The sequence below is a fragment of the Phaseolus vulgaris genome, chromosome 6, assembly GCF_000499845.2.
Source record: "Phaseolus vulgaris cultivar G19833 chromosome 6, P. vulgaris v2.0, whole genome shotgun sequence".
In the NCBI taxonomy this organism is placed as follows: Eukaryota; Viridiplantae; Streptophyta; class Magnoliopsida; order Fabales; family Fabaceae; genus Phaseolus; species Phaseolus vulgaris.
In genome coordinates this window covers 7,050,207-7,072,186 of record NC_023754.2, presented here as the reverse complement: position 1 = coordinate 7,072,186, position 21,980 = coordinate 7,050,207, and the positions used below count along the sequence as shown (strand labels likewise).

The following is a 21,980-nucleotide window of genomic DNA, read 5'->3' as shown; positions in this document are numbered from 1 at the left end:
AAGAAAAAAGAACTACAAAATTTGTTATGCGTGTCAAATAATATTAAACACTTATGTTGTTTCTTTTTTTCTCTGTCGCCTTTTCATCGTTTTGCTGGTAAAATCAAACCTCCTCTATTTTCTACTATTTTATTAAGCAAAATTGCTTTTTTCACTAATTTTTTTTGTTAATATTTTAAGTTTTAAAACATTGACTTTATTAAATCAACAATAAAATAAGAATTTATAAATTCAAAAACTTATCATCCCAAATTATAAAATTAACACTACAAGAAAATCATGAAATAGAAACCAATTTTTAGAGATCAAAATGATTAGTTACAATAGGAACTAAAATAGAGACCATTTTAGAAACTAAAAAAAAAATTGGTTTCTAAATTAGTTTATATTATTTTCTATTATTGTTAAATAGTTTCTAAATTGGTATCTAATTAGCAACTAAGGTTTTAGATACCAATTATTTAGTTTCTAAATTTGGTCTCTAAAACCTTGGTTGCTAATTAGATACCAATTTAGAAACTATTTAACAATAATAGAAAATAATAGAAACTAATTTAGAAACTAATTTTTTTTTTAGTTTCTAAAATGGTCTCTAATTTAGTTATTATTGCAACTAATTATTTTGGTTTCTAGAAATTGGTTTCTATTTCATGATTTTCTTGTAGTATAAGTTATTATTTTAAATTCTATAAATATTTGGAATTAAGAATAATAAGCTTTTATATTAAAATTTAAGTTCATAAGTTAACAAAACTATTCTTTTAACTATAATTGACACACCATTTTTTATAAATTGTTTATCATGTATTATTTTACTTCAACTAAGAATCATATTGGTTTATGTAATCATTCTCCTTTAAAATTTTACATCTATATATGACATAACACCAAATTGTTAAGGTATAGATAACAATAATTTTGATAACAAATAATACCATGATTATCTTAAAAAAAAGTTACTTAGTTTATAATAGATTGTTTAAAACCATAAATCTATATGATCAGTTGAAGGTCTTAAACAAAAGTCTTAAACGTAATTTAAAGAAGAATTTGCCATATAGAAAAGTTAGACACAAATATAAGAAGATAGACACATGTTATATCAAAACTCTATATATATTTAAAATTGTAAATTAAAATTAATAAAATTATAAAAAAAACTGGTGGACTAATTTTTTGACCTATGAACTTGATAGACTAAAACCAAACAAAATGACCCATTTTAACATTCTAAATCTACATTAAATAGAAGTACTTAATAAATAAATAAAAAGTTCTTTAAAGTGACTTTTCTCTTTAAAGTTTATTTATCATATTGAACAATCTATGAATAAATAATTCATTAAACTTATTTTAGTGACGGAGTCTTAATAGATTCCATTTTAAAGGACTGAAAAATCGTTTAAAAGTTAAGGAAGTTTAACAGTGTTTTCCTCAAATTGCTTACTGAACAAGAAATGTATGAGCAGATGAAGAGTGAAGAGGTTATATGATGAGACATCCAGTTTTGAGAAGAGTGTAGAGAAAACGAAAAGACGTCTTTGTTGTTCTGCATAATACATTTATGTCAAAAGCTATCTCTCATATGTACTTTTTCCTCTAGCAGTTATCAGAGCAGTTAAAATTCCAAAGAGTATCAGTTTTCACCATGCAATCTTTTCGTGATTATTTTTTGTCAAGGAAACTGAACTCACTAGGAATGATGGAAGGTGATTCTTCAAGTAAGAAGAAAGACAATGGTGATTATGGTTTCACTGATTTGATTTTTGCTTGGTCCATTCAAGACATTCTAAATGAAGATCTTTACAGGAACAAGGTTAGTCGTGTCATTGTTCCTGCATTCTATCTCATGTTCAGAATCATTCAACTTGTTTTTCTTGGTGTAGATTCATCTTATAATGCTTATTTTGACACACACTCACCAGTGGCCTGACATGTTCTTTTTGGTTGTGTCTTTGTATAGCTGTATATATATTGCACGTTTTTCTCTACAAGTTATGCATGACTTGATTTTAACTGTCCTTTTGGTTTTCAGGTACAGAAGATTGAACTATCGTTTCAGTCCATTGATCATTACCGTGGATCTTTTACCGACCCTTTCTTAGAAGAAACTCGAGCACAGTTGTGCTCAAGTATGGAGATCATACACCAAGCACCTTATGCAGAGGTGATTGGTCTAAAGGAAGCAAAACCATTACAACAAAAGTTGTATAACTTGAAAATTAATAGCTGGAAAAATAGGTTTTCTCATTCTGGAGAACCATACAAAGCATTGCATGGTGATGTTTTAATATTGTCTGACTACGAAGCAGAAGCAGTAGAAGACCTGGAAAGGATGGGAAGGAAGTGGAAGTTTGTGTCACTTGTGAGTAAAACTGAAGATGAGTATGACGATAATATCATGTTAAAAGTGAAGGCATCAAACGAGTTTGACCCTACAGATTGGGGGAACAAACCTCTATTTCTCATTTTTTTGACAAATCTAATCCCTAATGAAAGAATTTGGGCTGCACTTCATATGCCTGGTAATTTAAAGATACTCAAGCGGATCTTATGCACCAAGGAGGTAAGAATTTTAATTTTTGGTTTGAATATGCTTTTATTCTTAAAAATATGAAGTATATTTATGTTAGTATTCATTTTTTAAGAATAGTATATGTTTTTATTCCTCATGAAGGGCTGTGTAGCTTTTATGGACAACGTGAATAAAATTTCAATAGGGAAAAATTATAATTTTAAGCATTTTGAAAAGTGTTTAGATCTAAATTTTTTGATCTGTTATCATATTCTTAATTCATCATCTTAAAATGTTATTCAGTGTTAAATTCTGGGCTGGTGCTAACGTATATGCATCCATGATTTGTTAAATGCATATTGTCTGTTATTTTAAGATAGTTGATTTTGAAATTAGTTCTACAACTGATGAATGAATGAATGATGGAAAACAGGATGAGGAATGTTCTGGTTGTAGCTCTCAGGAAAATGCTCTAAGTGACGACTGTTCATATAAACTGTTATTATCAGATCTTAATATGTCACAAAAGGAGGCAATTTCTTCATGTCTTTCTGGCCTCGATTGTAATCACCACACAGCCGTGAAACTCATATGGGGTCCCCCAGGCACAGGAAAAACAAGAACTTTGGGCACACTGCTCTTTGCTATGTTGAAAATGAAGTATAGGGTACTTGTATGTGCCTCAACCAATGTTGCCATAAAAGAAGTTGCTACACGAGTTGTAAGTATAATGAAAGAGGCACATAATAAAGAATCTGGGAATTTGTTGTGTTCTATGGGTGAACTGCTACTGTTTGGAAACAATGAGAGGCTCAAAATTGGAGAAGATGTTGATGATATATATCTGGATCATCGTGTACAAGAGCTGTCAAAATGCTTTTCCCATTCTACTACTGGATTTAGATATTGTCTTAAATCAATGATTGACCTTCTTGAATGTTTTGCTTCCCGTTATGGCATGGAGTTAAAGGAGAAGCGAAACTCCAAATCATTTCTAGTTTTTCTGAGAGAAAAGTTCCACTCAGCAACAAGGTCCCTACAATCGTGCATTTATATCTTGTGTACGCATGTTGGGAGGAGTTTGTTGAAACATAACTTTCGGAAATTAGAAAGCTTAAGTGAGGCACTTGCATCATTTGAGGTCTGCTTGTTGCAAAGTGATTTGCTTTCTGAAGAATTGGAAAAGCTATTCACTTATAAAAATTTACCAGAGATGGCTTCCTGGGCATTTGATGGTCCAGCATACACGTTGTACATGAAGCGAAATGCATGTCTTGATGCTTTAAAGACCGTTGAAAATTCACTAGATAGCTTCATGCTGTTAAAATCTCATAAAAATGACTCAATCAGAGAGTTTTGTTTCCAAAACTCGTCATTGATATTTTGCACAGCTTCTGGTTCTCATAAGTTGCACTCTTTAAAGATGAAGCCATTTAACATTTTGGTGATAGATGAGGCTGCGCAACTCAAGGAATGTGAATCAATAATACCTTTTTTACTTCCAGGGATAAACAATGCCATTCTTGTTGGCGATGAGCTTCAACTGCCATCAATGGTTAGAAGTAATGTATGTAATCACTATCAAGCAAGTACTATGTTTTCTATCAGAGAATTCTTCTCCTAAAATGCTCCTTTATTTCTAATTTCATTTTGTACTTATTTTTTGTGTACAAGGTTTCTAAGGAAGCTGGTTTTGGAAGGAGCTTATTTGAAAGATTAAGTTCATTAGGTTACACAAAGTCTCTCCTTAATATGCAGCACAGGATGCACCCGCAAATAAGTTCTTTCCCAATTTCGTATTTCTATTCCAACAAAATTCAGGATGCACCAAATGTGCAAAGAAATGACTTTGGGAAGAAATACCTCCCAGGGCCAATGTTCGGTCCTTATTCTTTTATAAATGTAATTGAAGGCAAAGAACAGCTTGATGATGCAGGAAGAAGCTACAAAAATTTGGCAGAGGTCGCAGTTGTGATGACTATACTGAAAAATCTGCACAAAGGTTTGTTCTTCCATTAATATTTTCAGCAGTAATTTCTAAGATTTTTTCTTGCCTTTTTATTGTTCTTGCTATCTTTGGTGCTAGACCTTAGATGACAATACAATAACACGTCCTTTTAGAAGAACATCTGATATATTTTAGTCTGCATTTGTTTATTGGAAAAAAGTTCAGTTTTGAATAAAAAGATTTAGATGGTTTATTAAATTGTTATATTTCATTAAAGGTTTCTATCTACGAAATTCTATTTGTCCTAGTAGTGTGAACTGAAGTTAATAATTTGATTCACCTTAGTGTGAAAACATTAACTTCATTGTTTTCACTGATAATCCATTATGTCTGAATGGGAAGCTGCCTTTTCTTTGATGTAGCACGGTTGAGCTCAAAGCTTGAATTCAGAATTGGTATTGTGACTCCCTACGCTGGCCAAGTTGCGGCAATTCAGGAGAAAATTGGAAAGAATTTTGAAAGTCATGATGGATTTAATGTGGTTGTGACGACTCTTGATGGTTTTCAAGGAGGGGAGCAGGATATTATCATGTTATCAACTGTAAGAACAAGTAATAGATCATCTCTTGAGTTCATTTCCTCTCCACAGAGGATTAATGTTGCTCTTACAAGGGCTAGGTAGGTACATCTTGTGCTCTTAACTTTTCTATTTCTTACAATTATTTGTTTTTTAGGGTATCATATCATAATAGCTGAAAAACTGCATTTGGTTTGATATCTTGTAGGCACTGCTTGTGGATTTTGGGGAATGAATGGGCCATTACAAAGAATGAAAATGTTTGGAAGGCTATAGTGCTTGATGCCAAGAACCGTAAGTGCTTCTTTAATGCAGACCAAAACGAAGAAATGGCAAAAGCTGTATTCGATTCCAGGAAAGAGGCAGATCACTTTGATGATTTGCTTGATACAAACAGTGTCCTATTCAGAAGTAAATTGTGGAAGGTATATGGTCCTGGACTTATTTTATACCTGTTAATTTTTTTTCTTGGGTTGCACTTTTTAATGAGTTGTTAGCAACTCCTTCAATGTATATTTTCATAATAATATTTGAATGAACAACCTCTAGCTTATAATCTAGAAAAAGCATTTCCTCAAGTAATCGATATATAATGACTCATTAAAATTGAGTATAGTTGAAATAAATCCCTGTAATTTGCATTGATTTTCTCTGTATGTGCTGAATCTATTCTTAACATTGCTGCCAATGTACATATCTGTAGGTTTCCTCCAGTGACAAATTCCTGAGGTCCTTCAAAAGATTAAGATCTGGGGTAACCACCAAGAACAAGGTTATAAACCTTCTCGAAAGACTCTCCAGTGGATGGAGACCTAAATGGAATAATGTGGATTTGTCTTGTGAAAATTCAACTCAGATTTTAAAAATGTTTAAGGTTGAAAATTACTATGTTATTTGTTCGATAGAAATAATCAAAACTTCATGGTATATGCAAATTTTAAAGATATGGGATATATTGCCTTTAGATGATATCCCACAGTTGGCTAAGCGCCTTGACAATGTGTTCAAAAGATACACTCTAGAATATATTAGTATGTGCAAAAAGAAAGACAAAAAAAATCTTAGGTGAGTGCTTTCAATTGCATTAATTAATTTAAAAACTTTTAATCTCTTATTGCATTAACTGATAAAGAGAATTGGTCTTTTCTCCTTGTGAACAGGGGCCTAGAGTTTCCATTGAATTGGCCACTTTCAGCCAATATCCAAAAATTTGAGAACGTTGATAATAATGCAAATGGAGACATGAAGGGCAATGAAGATACAAGTGAAGGTGAAAACTTAAGGGTTGAGCATGAAGAGTGTACGTTGTTGATGAAGAACTGTTCCATCTCAAGAGATTATATGCTTCATGGACAAGATAGTTTACAAGTTGGTCTTCTATATGACGTAACTGACGAACAGAGAAACATCATTCTCTTCTCTCAGAGTACATTTGTACTCGGTCGTAGTGGTACGGGAAAAACCACGGTGTTAATAACTAAGCTTATTCAAAATGAGATATTGCACCATAAGGGAGTTGAACAATTTTATGGATCTGAAGTTAATGAAAATCTTGAACAGTCCAAGGAGATTGCTACTGAGACTGAGAGACCAGTATTGAGACAGTTATTCGTGACACTGAGTTCTGGACTATGCCAGAAGGTCCAACATCATGTTTCTCTCTTGAAAAGGCATGTATAGCTTCTTTCATAATACTATACAACCTGTCGTTTTTAATTCTTAAAAGTATATTTTTTTTATCAATAAATAATAAATTAAATTAAATGAAACGTTTTAACCTTAATACAAAAACTTAGGCAACAATATAAAAATATTTGCTACGAACTTTCTATAACTTGTATAAGTAAGTTCCACTAGAAATCCACTATAAGAAAGAGGGATAAAAGTATAAAATGATTATGGAAATTGAATGTGTAGGCATCTAGGTAAAGACCCTTTTATCAGATTATAGCTTACATCAGGATATGTTTTTTTTTCTTCTTTCAACTGAAGTAGAAAATTGTAAGTGTTTCATATATAAAAGAGTTTTTATATATGATGCGCAATGCTAATATATACCTGATCATAGACCATATAAGCAACAAATGAATGAATTTCTTAAGTGAATTTACCTGAAAGAATGCTGTTTCTAACGTTTTTTTATTAATAAACACTGTGATAATGTTAAATGTTGGGTCAATCCATGTCATCTATTTGATACGGTTACTAAAGTTTAATTTTGGATTCACCACACAGGTCCTTAGGAGAAGGAAGTACAGCAACACAGTTTGAGAATATCCCAGATTCCTTTCATGGTGTTTCTGACGATTTATATCCGCTTGTGATAACATTTCGTAAATTTTTACTGATGCTTGATGGGACATTGGGAAATTCTAATTTTGATAGATTTTATAATGTGAAGGGTAAGGAGGACCTTGGTTCAAAGTTGGTTGCAATGGAAACGTTGATGATGAAGGAAGTGAATTATGAAAGGTTTGAGTCATTATATTGGTCTCACTTCAATGTCCAGCTATGTAAAACACTGGATTCTTATCTAGTGTTTACTGAAATAATTTCACATATAAAAGGTGGCAAAAGAACGATTGACCATGGTAAGTTAAGCCGGGAGCAATATTGTGATGTATCTGAAAACCGAACTTCAGGTCTGAGCATGGAGACAAGATTTAGGATATATGATATATTTCAAAATTATGAAAGAATGAAGATCCAACATGGTGAGTTTGATTTGTCTGATATAGTTATTGATCTTCACTCTAGACTGAGGAATGTAAGATACAAGGGTGATCAAGTGAATTTTGTATTCGTAGATGAAGTGCAAGATCTAACAATGGCTCAGATTGGTTTATTTAAATATATTTGCAGAAATGTAAAAGAGGGTTTTGTTTTTTGTGGAGATACAGCACAAACAGTAGGGAGGGATTTGAGATTCAAAGATGTTAGATCCCTTTTCTACGAAAAGTTTGTTTTAGAATCCAAGAGTTGGAATGATGACAAAAGAAACGGGAAAGGACGCATTTCAGATATTTTTGTACTGAGTCAGAACTTTTGCAGCAGTGCCGAGGTTCTGCAGTTGTCAGAAAGTATCATTGAACTTCTTTATCATTTCTTTCCTCATTCTATAGACTTGTTGAAAGTAGAGAGTAGTTGGATACAAGGGAAAACCCCCCTTGTAATTAGATCAAGAAATGATGCAGATTCCATTTTAAAAGCTTTTGGACAAAGTAGATGCAAGGGTGATGAGAATGTTGGGAGAGTTGGAGGGGAGAGAGTAATTTTGGTTAGAGATAAAATAGCACGAGAAGAAGTGCTTCGGATTGCTGGCAAAGAAGCTCTTGTTTTAACCATTTTAGAGTGCAAGGGTCTTGAATTTCAGGTTATTGTCCCTATAGAACTTTATTGGTTTTACATTTACTCCTTTGTTTTTTCTTGATCAGTTTTTCTTATGGTTTCTTTCTGGTTATCTTAGGATGTGTTGCTGTATAACTTCTTCACCTCTTCACCTCTGCAAAGGAGATGGGAGGTGGTAAATGACTATATGAAGCATATACTGGATTCAAGAACACAAACCAGCTCTAGAGGATCTTTTGATCAATATTCGAATCACAGTGTCTTATGCTCAGAACTGAAGCAACTATATGTTTCTGTGACTCGTACGAGGAATAGACTTTGGATTTATGAAGAGTTCTCTACACCTATGTTTGACTATTGGAAAATGAAGAATCTTGTGCAATTCCAATAGCTGGACTACGTCACACGGAACAGGTAATCATTATTCCTTTCAAATGTCGCTTTTTTTTTATATTTTTCTTCACCAATGTATGACAGTCACATGTGTAGTATGCAACACCAACAAATGGTTAAAGATTTTTGTTGTTACAAGGTACAAAATGAAATCATTTTATTAAGATATGTATCCTACTCAATAACTTTTGTTATACATTGTGACTGTCTTTTGCAGCCATGGTAGGAAGTAGCTTTCATAGGAGGAAAGTTCAAGAGATGAAGATCAGTAGCTGAATCTAACAGCTATTGTTTTTTTGTGATTTTAGGGCTCTTGAAAGAGCTTTTATGTGTGTAATACATACAACACATGCATTTTGATTTTGCATCATCTTGAACACCTTATGTTTATAAAACTAGTTTTTTTAATCCATGCACGGGAAATTTAACTGCATACCATTATTTATTTATTTATTAAGTTTTAATTTTTTTTTAAATAACAAATTTCAGATATTACTTATATATTAATTATTAATTTTTATAAAAGAAATATAAATACTTAAATTAATTAACAGTACGTACAATATAACATGTTTATCAATTTAGTTAGCATGTACAATATAAATTATAAAGAAGTAAAAATGTAATTTATATAAATGAATGTAAATATAAATAAAAAAATAATTAAAAAACAAATATTAATATATATGAAATAAAATCAGCCATATACTAATAAATGAAATAATTAAAATACTAAATTAATATAAACAATGCAGAAACATAAATAGTATACGTAAATAAATAAATAAATTGTTCAAGTACCAATAAATAACATTTAGAGGCTACAAACTGATGAGACATATCATGTAATTAAAAAGGGTAATTGATACAAAATATTTAAAAATATTTTTTTTAAGTGCAAATATTGTAATAAATATTGAACATTAAGATAGTGAACACATTTCACAGATAACTCAACAAATTATCATCTAACACTCGTATAAAGTTTTCAATTTTCAAAAAAACCAAATAGACAATTCATAAATGAGGAATAATAACAATAATAATCATAATTAAAAAAAATGATACAATAAAATAATTAAAATTTATAAAAAGGGTAATTGATTCAAAATACTTAAAAATAATTTCTTGTTTTTTAAATTTAAATATTGAAACAAATTTTAATAATTGGGAGTAAACCGTAGATGCCCCTATATATAGTAATTGTTCCCTCTAGACACTCACTTGTACATGCTTGAATTGCAGGTGTTAATAATTTAAATTTGTATTTATTTAAGATTTTTAATAATTGAAGAATTTATTTGTTTTAAATTTTTATTTACGTATAACAATAAATAAATTAGGGTATGTATTTGTATTGGTTTGATGTGTTCGGAGCTCTCACCCGAGCACTTAAGTGTGTGTTATCTGGGCTCTTCAGGTCAATTTGGGGAAGGCAATTGCTTCCTACACCCCCACTTTTTTTCTTCCTACACCTCCACACTCTTATGCAAAGACAAAAGTTACCCTTATTAATTTTTAAAATCCCAAAATTACCCTTAATCTAATAAAACCCTAAAAACTGGAAATGGGTGTCGTTTGTACGTGCATGCAGCGTCATCTTTCTTGGATTGTTGATAGCAGCAGCGCAACACTTTCAAAGGTCATTCTCCTTCCAAATCTCACACATCTCTTTTGTGATTCCGAATCTAGCAGCGACGTAAATCTTTTTTCACATAACGAATCATAGAATCCGGTAGTGTCCTGGATTTGTGGATCCGGTAGTGTTTCGGATTTGTGGATCCGGTAGTATTCCAGATTTGTGGATCCGGTAGTGTTTATACTTTATGATTTATGTAGAAAAAGCTTTAATTCGTAGATGGTTATTGAAGTAGGAAAACCATTAGACCTCTGTCTCCTATTCCTCTATTATTTTTGCTTCGTTTAAATTGCATGGGCAAAAAGTTACGCTTTCCCTCGCTATTTTTATATTTTCATAATTCCCGAATTGAGTTATCTGGGCTATCTAGAGTGTTGCTTGGAACTTCTCCTTTACCTCTAAACATCTAAAGGGAGTGTGGTTCATGTAATAACCTCTAATCTTTTATGGAGTATATATGAACATTTGATGAACCTTTCCTTGGCTGCCGAAAATGCTTAGCTATTTTTAGAGGTTCACTATCGGATCCACAAATCCGGAATACTACTAGATCAACAAATCCAGAACACTACCGGATCCACAAATCCGGAACACTACCGGATCCACAAATTCAAAATTCTATCGGATTCTGTGATTCGGAATGTGAAAAAAGATTTACGGAAACAAGAATCCTTGACAAAAATGGATGTGAAAATCCGAAACACATGAAACATTGCTTACCTTTATGAACAACACTCTAAATCACAAGAGAGATGTGTGAGATTTGGAAGGAGAATGACCTTTGAAAGTGTTGCGCCGCTGCTATCAACAATCCAAGGAAGACGACGCTGCCTGCACGCACAAACGACACCCATTTCCAGTTTTTAGGGTTTTATTAGGTTAAGGGTAATTTTGGAATTTTAAAAATTAATAAGGGTAATTTTGTCTTTGCATAAGAGTGTGGGGGTGCAGGAAGAAAATAGTGGGGTGCAGGAAGAAACTACCTTTGGGAAAACATCCAGATCGACCCAAGATAAATGATAAGTCCAATGATGCGTCAAAAGGTCGGCCCAGACAATTGGGAGTTTTATTGAAAAGATAATTAAAGTAAAATGACATAGAGAATAATTGAATTAGTAAGGCGTATATATTTTAGATATAAATAAAAAAATGTCAAAGATAAAAGTTGCATGAACTCATAAAATGAAGGCATATCTTAACAGAATATTCTTGTTGATGAAATTGTTGAAGGAAAATCTATAAAAATGGGTTGAGACCTCTACACTGATACAAATTTTACATTCAGATATTCATAGTTTGAATGCTCTCATTGACTTGATAGTCGGAGAATGTGATCAACATGTGGAGCCCTCCTCGTCACAAGCATTAAAATCTCGATTCAACAATATCAAGCAAACTCGCTTCAACTCGGAGCCGACTTCAAAGTCCGACCAAAATCAGCGGACGAGAACAATATTTATTTATAATTTTGAATAGTTTTGAAGTTTAATTTATTTCAAATTTTTATTTAAGTAAAATAATAAATAATTTACATATTGTATTTGTTTAGAATTTTGAAAATTTTAGAAATATTACTTATTTTAGATTATATTATTTAGGTAGGAAATACAAGAAGTTAGGATTTATGTTTATTTGAGATTTTGAATAATTTAAGAATTATATTGATTTTTCGATTTTTATTTAAGAATGACATTAAATTTTTTTAGATTTATATTTATTTTAGATTTTTATTTAAATAGGAAATAAAGTTATTTAAGATTTTATATTTATTTGGGATTTTAAAAAACATAGAAATGTTTTTATTTGAGTGTTTTTTAAATAACATAAAATAAGTTAGAATTTGTGTTTATTTAGGATTTTTAATAATTTATAAATTTTATTTATTGGAAAATTTTATTTAAGTAGGACATTAAATAATTTAGATTTGTATTTATTTAAGATTTTGAATAATTTAAAATTTTTATTTCTTTCCTATTTTTAATTATGTATGACACTAAATAATTTAGAATTTTTATTTATATATAATTTTGAATAATTTAGGAATTTAATTTATTTCATATTTTTATTTAAGTAGAACATTAAATCATTTAGATTTTGTATTGAGGTAGGATTTTGAAAATTTTATAAATATTATTTATTTTAGATTATTATTTAAGTAGGAAATAAAATAATTTAGGATTTGTATTTATTTAGGACTTTTAAAAATCTTAGAAAATTAGGTAATTTAGATTTTCATTTAAGAATGACTTAAATAATTTATGATAGGTATTTATTTAGAATTTTGAATAATTTTTAAATTTTTTTATTTCTATTTAAGAATGACATTAAATTTTGGATTTATATTTATTTAGGATTTTGAAAAACTTATAAATTTTATTTATTTGAATTATTTTTAATTATAACATAAAAATAAGTTAGGTTTATTTATGATTTTGAATAATTTATAAATTTTATTTATTTTAGATTTTCATTTTAGTAGGACATTAAATAATTTAAGAATTTTATTTATTTTAAATATTTTATTTAATTAGGACATTAAATTGTTTAGGATTTTTTTTTGTGTTTAGATTTTTGAATAATGTAGAAATTTTAGAATTGTGTCTGTACAAAATACATATGTATTTAGTTCTTATAGAAGTACATAAAAACAACATGATTTGACAGGATGAAAATCAATATCATGAGAAAAAATTAAAATATTGTAAAGAACAAATGCTTCTCAGAAACTAATTTGTATCTTGAAATGGTGTCTACACAGAAGAAATAAGTTTTTAGTTCTTATAGATGTACATAAAAACAAAATGATTTGACTGGATTAAGAGCAATACAATGAGAAAAATCAGATGAAGATGTTGAGAAAAATCGGATGAAGAGCAATATGATGAAAGAAAAACATTTAAACTGTATTAGAACGCAATATAAAAAAACGCACAAAGGTATTCTTCAATCATGTTGTAAAGAGAAGTTTATCCAGATTTCTTAAAGAATTTTTGAAGTTTTTGAGACCGGTAGGATTGAGAAGTGCAATGCGAGCATATATAAATAATAAAAAAAAGGCTTTAAAACTTCATCAGAAAACAAGAATCAATTGAGATTTCAAATTCAAATTTGAAATTCAAAAAACAATTAGCTGGTTTATGTAAAAATCTTTTCTTCTCATCATGTAGACCACCTAATTGCGTGAGAGAAAAACAAAAACCCCAAGTTCAGAGCAACTTTAGGGTTTCGTGAGAAAAAAAGGAAACCTTAATCCCCTCCTTACAACACTTGTGACTTTTACAAGTTGTCTTCCACTCAACCATGAAGAAGCTCTATGAGTGTGCCACGTGTGTTGTTTCTTCTTTTAGTAAAAGTGCATTTTAATTATTTTTCACAAAAAATGTGATTGTCAAAAATTTTCGATTGTGCTCCGGTAGATTAACGACGGTTAAAATCAACATTTAAAGACGGTTCCAGAACCGTCGTTATTACGAGCGTCGTTAAAAGGTTTGGTTTCTCACAACGGTTCTGGAACCGTCGTTAAAACCCCTACTTATAACGACGGTTCTACACAACCGTCGTTAAAGGTGACTTTTTTTAATTTTTTTTAAAAAAAACTTACGGCCTTTTATAGACGGTTCCCAGAGGAACCGTCATTGTAAATAGCCATTTTAAAGACGGTTCCAAGTGGAACCGTCGTTATATATAGTGTTTAAAAAAAAATTAATTGCTTTTTAAGAAATCTTGAACCTGCATAAAATTTTCAATTCAAGAAAATAAAACCATTTCAAATCATAATTTAAATATAAAAATTACATACAACAAATTATAACATTATACAAATTTTTTTTTCTAATATATGAAAAAATTTGTCATTGTAATGATTTATCTATACTAGAGTGTTATACATGGTTACAAAAATACTTTGACCATGTTGTTCTCACATACTCCAATGCTTCTAAATCTAGTGGGTGTTGGTCGTTGAAGAAATGTGACATTTGAAATTTTTTGAATTAGTGCATCAATAATAAATCTCAAATTTTAAAGTTTTTATTGTATTGAGGTATTACCTTATCCCAACCTTTCTGAATTTGAGCTTGCAAAATAGTCAACATCCACTGCATAACATAATAACCGCACTCATAATTTTTAGGTTGCCTGTTGGACTGCATGTGAAAATAAATGTATTAAATGAATGTGTGAAACACATTAAATTAAGTGAACAAATATACTTTAAATACCTTAAGGTACATCCAAGTCACTTTTTGTGAATTTGAAGTTCTCCTCCCACACAACATATTATATCCAGAGTAAACACTAAAATAATAAGATTTCATGTTAGAATACATAACATTATATAATATATAAGTAATAATAAATGTTAAATGAAACTGTCATACCTATCTATAATGTTTTTAAAATAGGTAGGAGGTTTTTTATGCAAGGAGCAAAACCATGTAGCGGTATGATCTTGAACATATATGATCAATAATTGCCAATGATGTCTGTATAACAAATCAGTTAATTAGTTTCTCTTATTTCAATAATTTATTAAAACTTATTTAATAAATAAGAACTTACTCATGGATGTACGGAGCAAAATAAATGTGTTTTCCACCATTCTTTAAGGCCGTGGTGATGTATGTTTGTGTTTCTGACTTCTTGTTTCCAATTGATTGAGTGATTTGAGGGTCTAAAAACCCATATATATATTGTGTTTCCCCTCATCAAAGCATAATCCAGAAAGATACCTAAATTTCAATAAGTTAGTACTAATATATTTAATAAATCAAAAGTATAAAGATTTTAAAATTTGAACTTACATCATCCATAATTGCAGAATTGTTATGTTAATCTCTTGATCTCCGGATGCAAGGTCCAACAAATCAGACATGTGAACGTATAACGGTAGATTACTATGCCTCCCAAAAACATTGGCATCCCATGGAACCTCTAAGACGGTTGTATCTAAAGTTGTAGCAACTTCCACCAATGCCGCCAGAGGATCATCAATGGAGACTATTTTCTTCTTTCCCAGAGGCAGATTTGTCTTAGGTTCCTGCTACTCATCAAAACAAATAAATACTTAAATTAGTTAGAATGTAATATGTCTGATATATAATTCTATTAGTATTAGTGCAAAGATATACCATAGAGTCTATAGGTCTGACGAGATGTCTAGGCCAGGCAACAAAAGTATGTAATGCCTCTGCTACAATTGTGACCTCTGATGTCGGCACAGGAACTGCAAGATCACCATAAAGGACCTTCTCCACCGTGACCTTCAAGAAATTAGAAGGAAGAGGCACATTGTGTAACATTGTGACCCCTTCATAACACTTACCCAAGGCAACGAGTCGGGTCAAAGAATTACACTCAACATATAATTCGCATTGGCTAGTTGAGCCAAAGTCATCCCCTGATAGATCAACTGCCGAACAACTCCCTTTAGTGCTGACTTTCTTAATAGGAGGTGGAAGTGGTTCATCTTCTACCATAGTAGGTGGTTGCTGTGAGAGTCCTAAACCCTCCCACCGCTTTTTGAACTCCATTTCCATTCGCGCACTAAACTCCTCCATGAAGCTTTCTTTAAGCTCTTGAGTTACCTCGGCCTTTAACTGCTCACGTAGTTGTAGTAAATACTTTTGGCTAGGTTCATTGGACAATTGTTCCTTGCTGTGAGATGAAGCTCCAAAGTATGACCGAATCCCAACCCATATCCAGCTACACGAACACGTCCAGGGTGTTCAGGTCGTCCGAGAGCAACATTAAGAATATCATTGCGACCACATGGTTTAAAAGTCCTTTGTGTTGATTGCTCATTAAGAGAATCCTAAAACAAATGAAAAGAAATTGTCAAACTTCAACACATTGAATTTAAAATAACACATAGAAAATATATTTCTTACAATGCGTTCAACTGTTTGTTCTATAGACTTAGAACTCCATGTCCCTAATGGGTTTATACGGGCACCCTTCCACATCTCATGTCGGAGAGGTGGGGATGGAGGTCTTAAAGAATCTACACTATTCATTTCCTCAATGGAAGTAGAACGTGCTTTAATATTTTCTTCAAGCATCTTCTGCTCTAGCAACTTATAACCACCACGAGACAATAAGTGTGGGGTATCATTATGTGCCTGACTGGCTTTTGCTTTGTTCCGAACCTCCTATCATAACACTCAAAATTTAGTAATATGTTAATATAAACTATATTCAAATATAAAAGTGATATTAACCTGCCATTTTTCAGTTTGTCGAATATTCACAAACTGCTGCCAAGTTTCTTCATCAATGGATGCATATTTTGCACAAGGATTTTCTTCTTTCCTTTCCCCATATATATAATCTGTTGTCAATTTTGATTTGAACTGACGAAACTTGACACCCACATCTGAAAGAACCTTCGCTTTCAAGGTTTCCACATTCGGGATCTTGTAATGCGTCTACATTGTTTGAAAGAATTAGTTCATAAACAAAAACAAAGTATAAAAGAACTTTAGATTGAGCAAAGTAAAAACAGTTACATACCAGAATATCTTGCCAAATCATGTTTTTCTCGTGGTCAGTCACGTGATCCCAGGACTGAGTAAAGATAGAGATCCTTTCACGAGACAGTACTCCGAGATAACTCCTATATTTCTTTGCATATTGCCCAGTGGCCACACCAGTGTGGATATCAATAGACAAAGGTATTTTGTCATATTTATTTACCTTCTTAAACATATTATTTAATCTTGTAGGTCCTCTACCAGTTTTTGATCGAGAAACTTTATCATCTGCCATGTTCCTGTTATTAAACAAATATGATAAGCATCAAGAATATGAAATATAATTAAAATGAAATATATTGTAAAAATCAACATGAATCACATGTACATACAAATATATATTCCTTCATCATGATCATTTCGAGTTGCATGTACAACATCAACAACATCCTCGTACTCTTTATTGATGGTCGTTCTTGTAAGTGATTCAATCTCACAAATGTCATTGTTTGTATCTTCTGGGTTATTATGTTGTTTTTTTCCATGTAGCACAACAGACCAGTGGTCAGACGTAGGATCTTGGATATAGAAAACTAGGGAAACTTGATGTGCCATTATAAATGGTTCGTCATGATAACCTATCTTTCGAAAGTCAACCAAAGTCATTCCTGATTCATCAACTTTGACACCAGTCTTATTGTCAACCCACTTGCATTTGAAAACAGGTACAGTAAACTTGGTATAACTAACTTCCCAAATCTCTACTATGACACCATAATAAGGCATTGATCCCACAACAGGATTTTGATCATTTGCAGTTGAAAACTGCATAGACTCTGCCTCCAAGGTGACTCCGCTATTTTGCACTGTACTCCTATCATCTCGAGACTTTGTGTAAAACAAACAACCATTTACTTCATAGCCAGAACAACATAAAACATCAAATTTGAGACCGTTTGCAAGCCATGTTAATGTTTCAGATGCTGATGGATCATTCATTATTTGTTGCTTAAACCATGACATGAAAGTTTTGTTATGCTCAATTAACACCCATTTTTCTGATTGTCTTGGATTTTTATATTTGACAATGTCTTTGTGTGTATCTAAGTATGGTAACACCTCATCAGTGTTATTCAAGATATACAAGTGTGCTTGCAGAACCTCTTCTCTAGATTTGCTTATGACATGTACACCTTTTGAAGATCTACTTATGAATCTACGAGAGTGCCAACCTTTTTCAGGAACTCCTATACATTTGGCTTTTGACATGTACTCGGAACAAAACTCAATAGATTCTTCTGAAATGTATCTTTCAATAATGGAAGCTTCCGGACGACATTGATTCTTCACATATCCCTTCAAAATCTTCATGTATCGTTCAACTGGATACATCCATTGCATATAAACTGGCCCACACAATCTGATTTCTCTTACAAGATGAACAACCAAGTGTACCATAATATCAAAAAAAGATGGAGGAAAAAACATCTCGAGTTGACACAAGATAACAATTATTTCTTCTTCAAGTTCATCCAACTTCTGAGAGTCAATCTCTTTACTACATATGGAATTGAAAAAAGAGCATTGTCGAGTGATTGTATGCCTAACATTTTTTGGCAAGATTCCACGAATAGCCACCGGTAGTAATTGTTGCATTAGAACATGACAATCATGTGACTTTAAGCCAATTAGTTTCAAATCATTCATAGATACAAGACTCTTCACATTTGAAGAGTAGCCTTGTGGTACCTTAACACCTTTAAGACATTCACAAAAACTTGTTTTCTCTTTCTTTGACAAAGTGTAACACGCTGCAGGCAAGTATGTATGTTTACCAACTTCTCTCGGTGCCAATTCCTCTCGTATATTCATCTCAATCAAATCCAGACGTGCATTCACACCATCCTTTGTTTTTCCTTTAATGTTCAGAAGTGTTCCTATTAGACTGTCACAAACATTCTTTTCTACGTGCATTACATCTAGACAATGTCTGACATCTAACTTACACCAATACGGAAGATAAAAAAAGATTGATCTCTTCTTCCATATTTCATTCACAGTTTGCTTCTTCTTCATTTTTCCAAAAGTCACATTAACATTTTTTATTTTTTCATAAATTTCAACACCACTTAAGGGAGTGGGACAAATGTCATGTTCTTGGTATCCGTTAAAAGCTTTTTTCAATCTACAATATGGATGATATTTCTTTAGAAATCTACGATGCCCAAGATACACGGTTTTTCTTCCATGTTTCAACTGCTCATAAGATGTCTTGTCTTGACATATTGGACATGCTCTATGGCCTTTCACACTATAACTTGACAAGTTCCCATATGCAGGGAAGTCATTGATAGTACAAAACAACATCGCATGCAATCGGAAAGATTCATTCTTAAACGTGTCAAACACATCAACCCCTTCATTCTAGAATAATTTCAAATCTTCAATCAATGGATTAAGATAAACATCTATGTCATTTTCAGGTTGTTTTGGACCAGAGATCATCATAGATAACATCATGTATTTGCGCTTCATACACAAAGCAGAAGGTAAGTTGTAAATCACTAACAAAACGGGCCATGAACTATGATTACTACTTAAATTTCCAAAGGGATTCATTCCATCAGTTGCCAATCCAAGTCTTAAGTTTCTTGATTCTTTTCCAAATTCAGGAAATTCTTTATCAATATTCTTCCACTACAAAGAATCAGCAGAATGACGAAGTAATCCATCACATTTTCTATTATCTGCATGCCACCTAAGGTTTTTAGCGTCATCTGCATTTGCAAACAAATGCTTAAGCCTTGGAATTATTGGAAGATACCAAACAACCTTAGCAGGAGGACCTTCCTTTGTCAATTCATCAATTTCATCATTCTGGCCAACCTTAACCTTATAACGTGACAAACCACACCTGTGACATCTTCTTAAATCTTCATACTCATTTCTGTATAAAATACAATCGTTAGGACATGAATGTATTTTTCTATACTCCATACCCATTGGACAAAGTATTTTTTTCGCCTCATAATTTCGATTGGGCAAGGTATTTCCTTCTGGAAGCATGTCCTTAAGCAATTGAAGCAATTCTGTAAAACTTTTGTCAGTCCATCCATTCATTGCCTTCAAATTCATCAACCTTAACACTGCTGATAATCGTGTGAAGTTAGTTGAACCAGGATACAAAGGAGTCTCTGCATCATTAGACATATTTTTAAAAACTGCATTAGCAAATGATTCTGCTCCCACATCACGAATCATGTCTTCTAATCTATCATCCATTGAGAAATGAACTTCCTCCGAACCTCCGTGCACACTTGGCAAGTCTAACAATTCACCATGCCACGTCCATGTTGTATAACTTTTCAAAAATCCATCACACAAAAGATGTTCTCTAATTTCAGAAACAGTCAATATCCTTCCATTTAAACAATTGATACAAGGGCACCTTATCCTTACTCCATTCTTATAACTAACGGCATTATGTTTTGCGAATTGTATGAACTCTTCCGCCCTTTTTTCGTAAGTATCACTTATTCGTGGTGTATTAATCCAACTCCGATCCATAGAACTGCTAAACTAAAAACCAATACTTTCAATATGTAATCATGAAAAAATAAAACAAAAGTGCCGAAGGTCGGACACCTCCGGACTCAGAACTAGTGCGTTCAATATGTCAAAACAATATATAATGACTGAAAATTTTCGAAGGTCGAACACCTCCGGACTCAGAACCAATGCGTTCAATATCTCAAAACAATATATAATGACTAAAAATAAAATCAAAATTGCCAAAGGTCGGACACCTTCGGACTCAGAACAAGTTCGTTCAATATAAAGAATCAATATCAAACTCAAAACGAATACTTTCAAAATATAGGTGATAATAAATAAGAATACACTAACCTCAAATGGATGGGCGGTCATGACAAGCGGTTGCAGCAAGGCATCGGTGGTCGCAGGTGCAACGGCAGGGTTGGTTGTCACGTAGGTGTGGACGGCGGTCACAGGCGCAACGGTAGGGTTGGCCGGTCGGTGGTCGCTGGAACGATCGAGGGTCGCGCGCAGGGTGTCCATCGTGGTCGCGGGTCGTGGTCGGTCGACGGCAGTCGCGCGGGTTCGCGGTCGTTGGTGCGGGTTCACAGTTGCGGCTGGTTCGAGGTCGACGGTGCGGGTTCGCGGTCGCGCGGGCGGCTTGGTCGCGATTTCTGTTCGCGGTCGGTCGGCGTCAGGGGCGGCGGTCGAGCGGGGTCTCGATCGTGGGGTCGCGGTCGCGCGGGCGGTGCGGGGTCGCGGTGGAGCTCGGTTGTTAGGGTGTGTCTTGCAGAGGCACGTTTTGTGAGAAAGAAGGCAAGGTTTCTGAATGAATATGGGAGAGTGTGAAAAGAGTCTAAAAATCTGAGTGTGAAAAGAGGTTTTAACGACGGTTCTAGATGAACCGTCATGAAAAAGCAACTTTTAACGACGGTTTTGGGTTGAACCGTTATTGTATCTTCCCGCGTAACTTTTTAACGACGGTTCTGGGTTGAACCGTGTTAAAAGTCCAAAAAAAATTCGAAAAAATTACAGGATTGCCACCGCCTAGTTTTTAACGATGGTTGTCTCCAAACCGTCTTTGAAGGGTGTCGTTATTAAAGAATTTTGTACTAGTTCAATTGTATTTATTTATATATATATATATATATTTTAAGTATAGATAGAAATTTCTTTCTGCCTTTAAAATCATGATTAATATTTATTTCTTCAGCAAATTAAGGAACAAACTTCAAATTACATTATTAATGAATATTATTTTCATCCATTAAAAGCAATATATTAATATGCAAAATCCGATAATGATATATCTGCATTTTCAACCATTTATTATGCATATTCTTGATCATTATTTTCTACCATGTATGAATTTAAGAAGAAGACGACAAGTAAACAATGGACCTCTAATATTGTTTTGCTTAGAAATTGTATTTTTCTTTGGGTACACTCTAAGTAGGGCACGTGCTCTAACCTAAGCACCTAACACACAAATTATGATGTAACCACCAACTTTTCCCCTATATATTAAGATTACTCAATTGCACAACCTTGTCATC

The 21,980-nt window shown here is 32.6% G+C and overlaps 1 pseudogene; it reads left to right on the top strand.

Annotated features, from left to right (window-relative positions):
* The first annotated feature begins 1,621 nt into the window (after positions 1-1,621).
* LOC137833298 (uncharacterized) lies at positions 1,622-9,014 on the top strand (annotated as a pseudogene).
* The last annotated feature ends 12,966 nt before the right edge of the window (positions 9,015-21,980 follow it).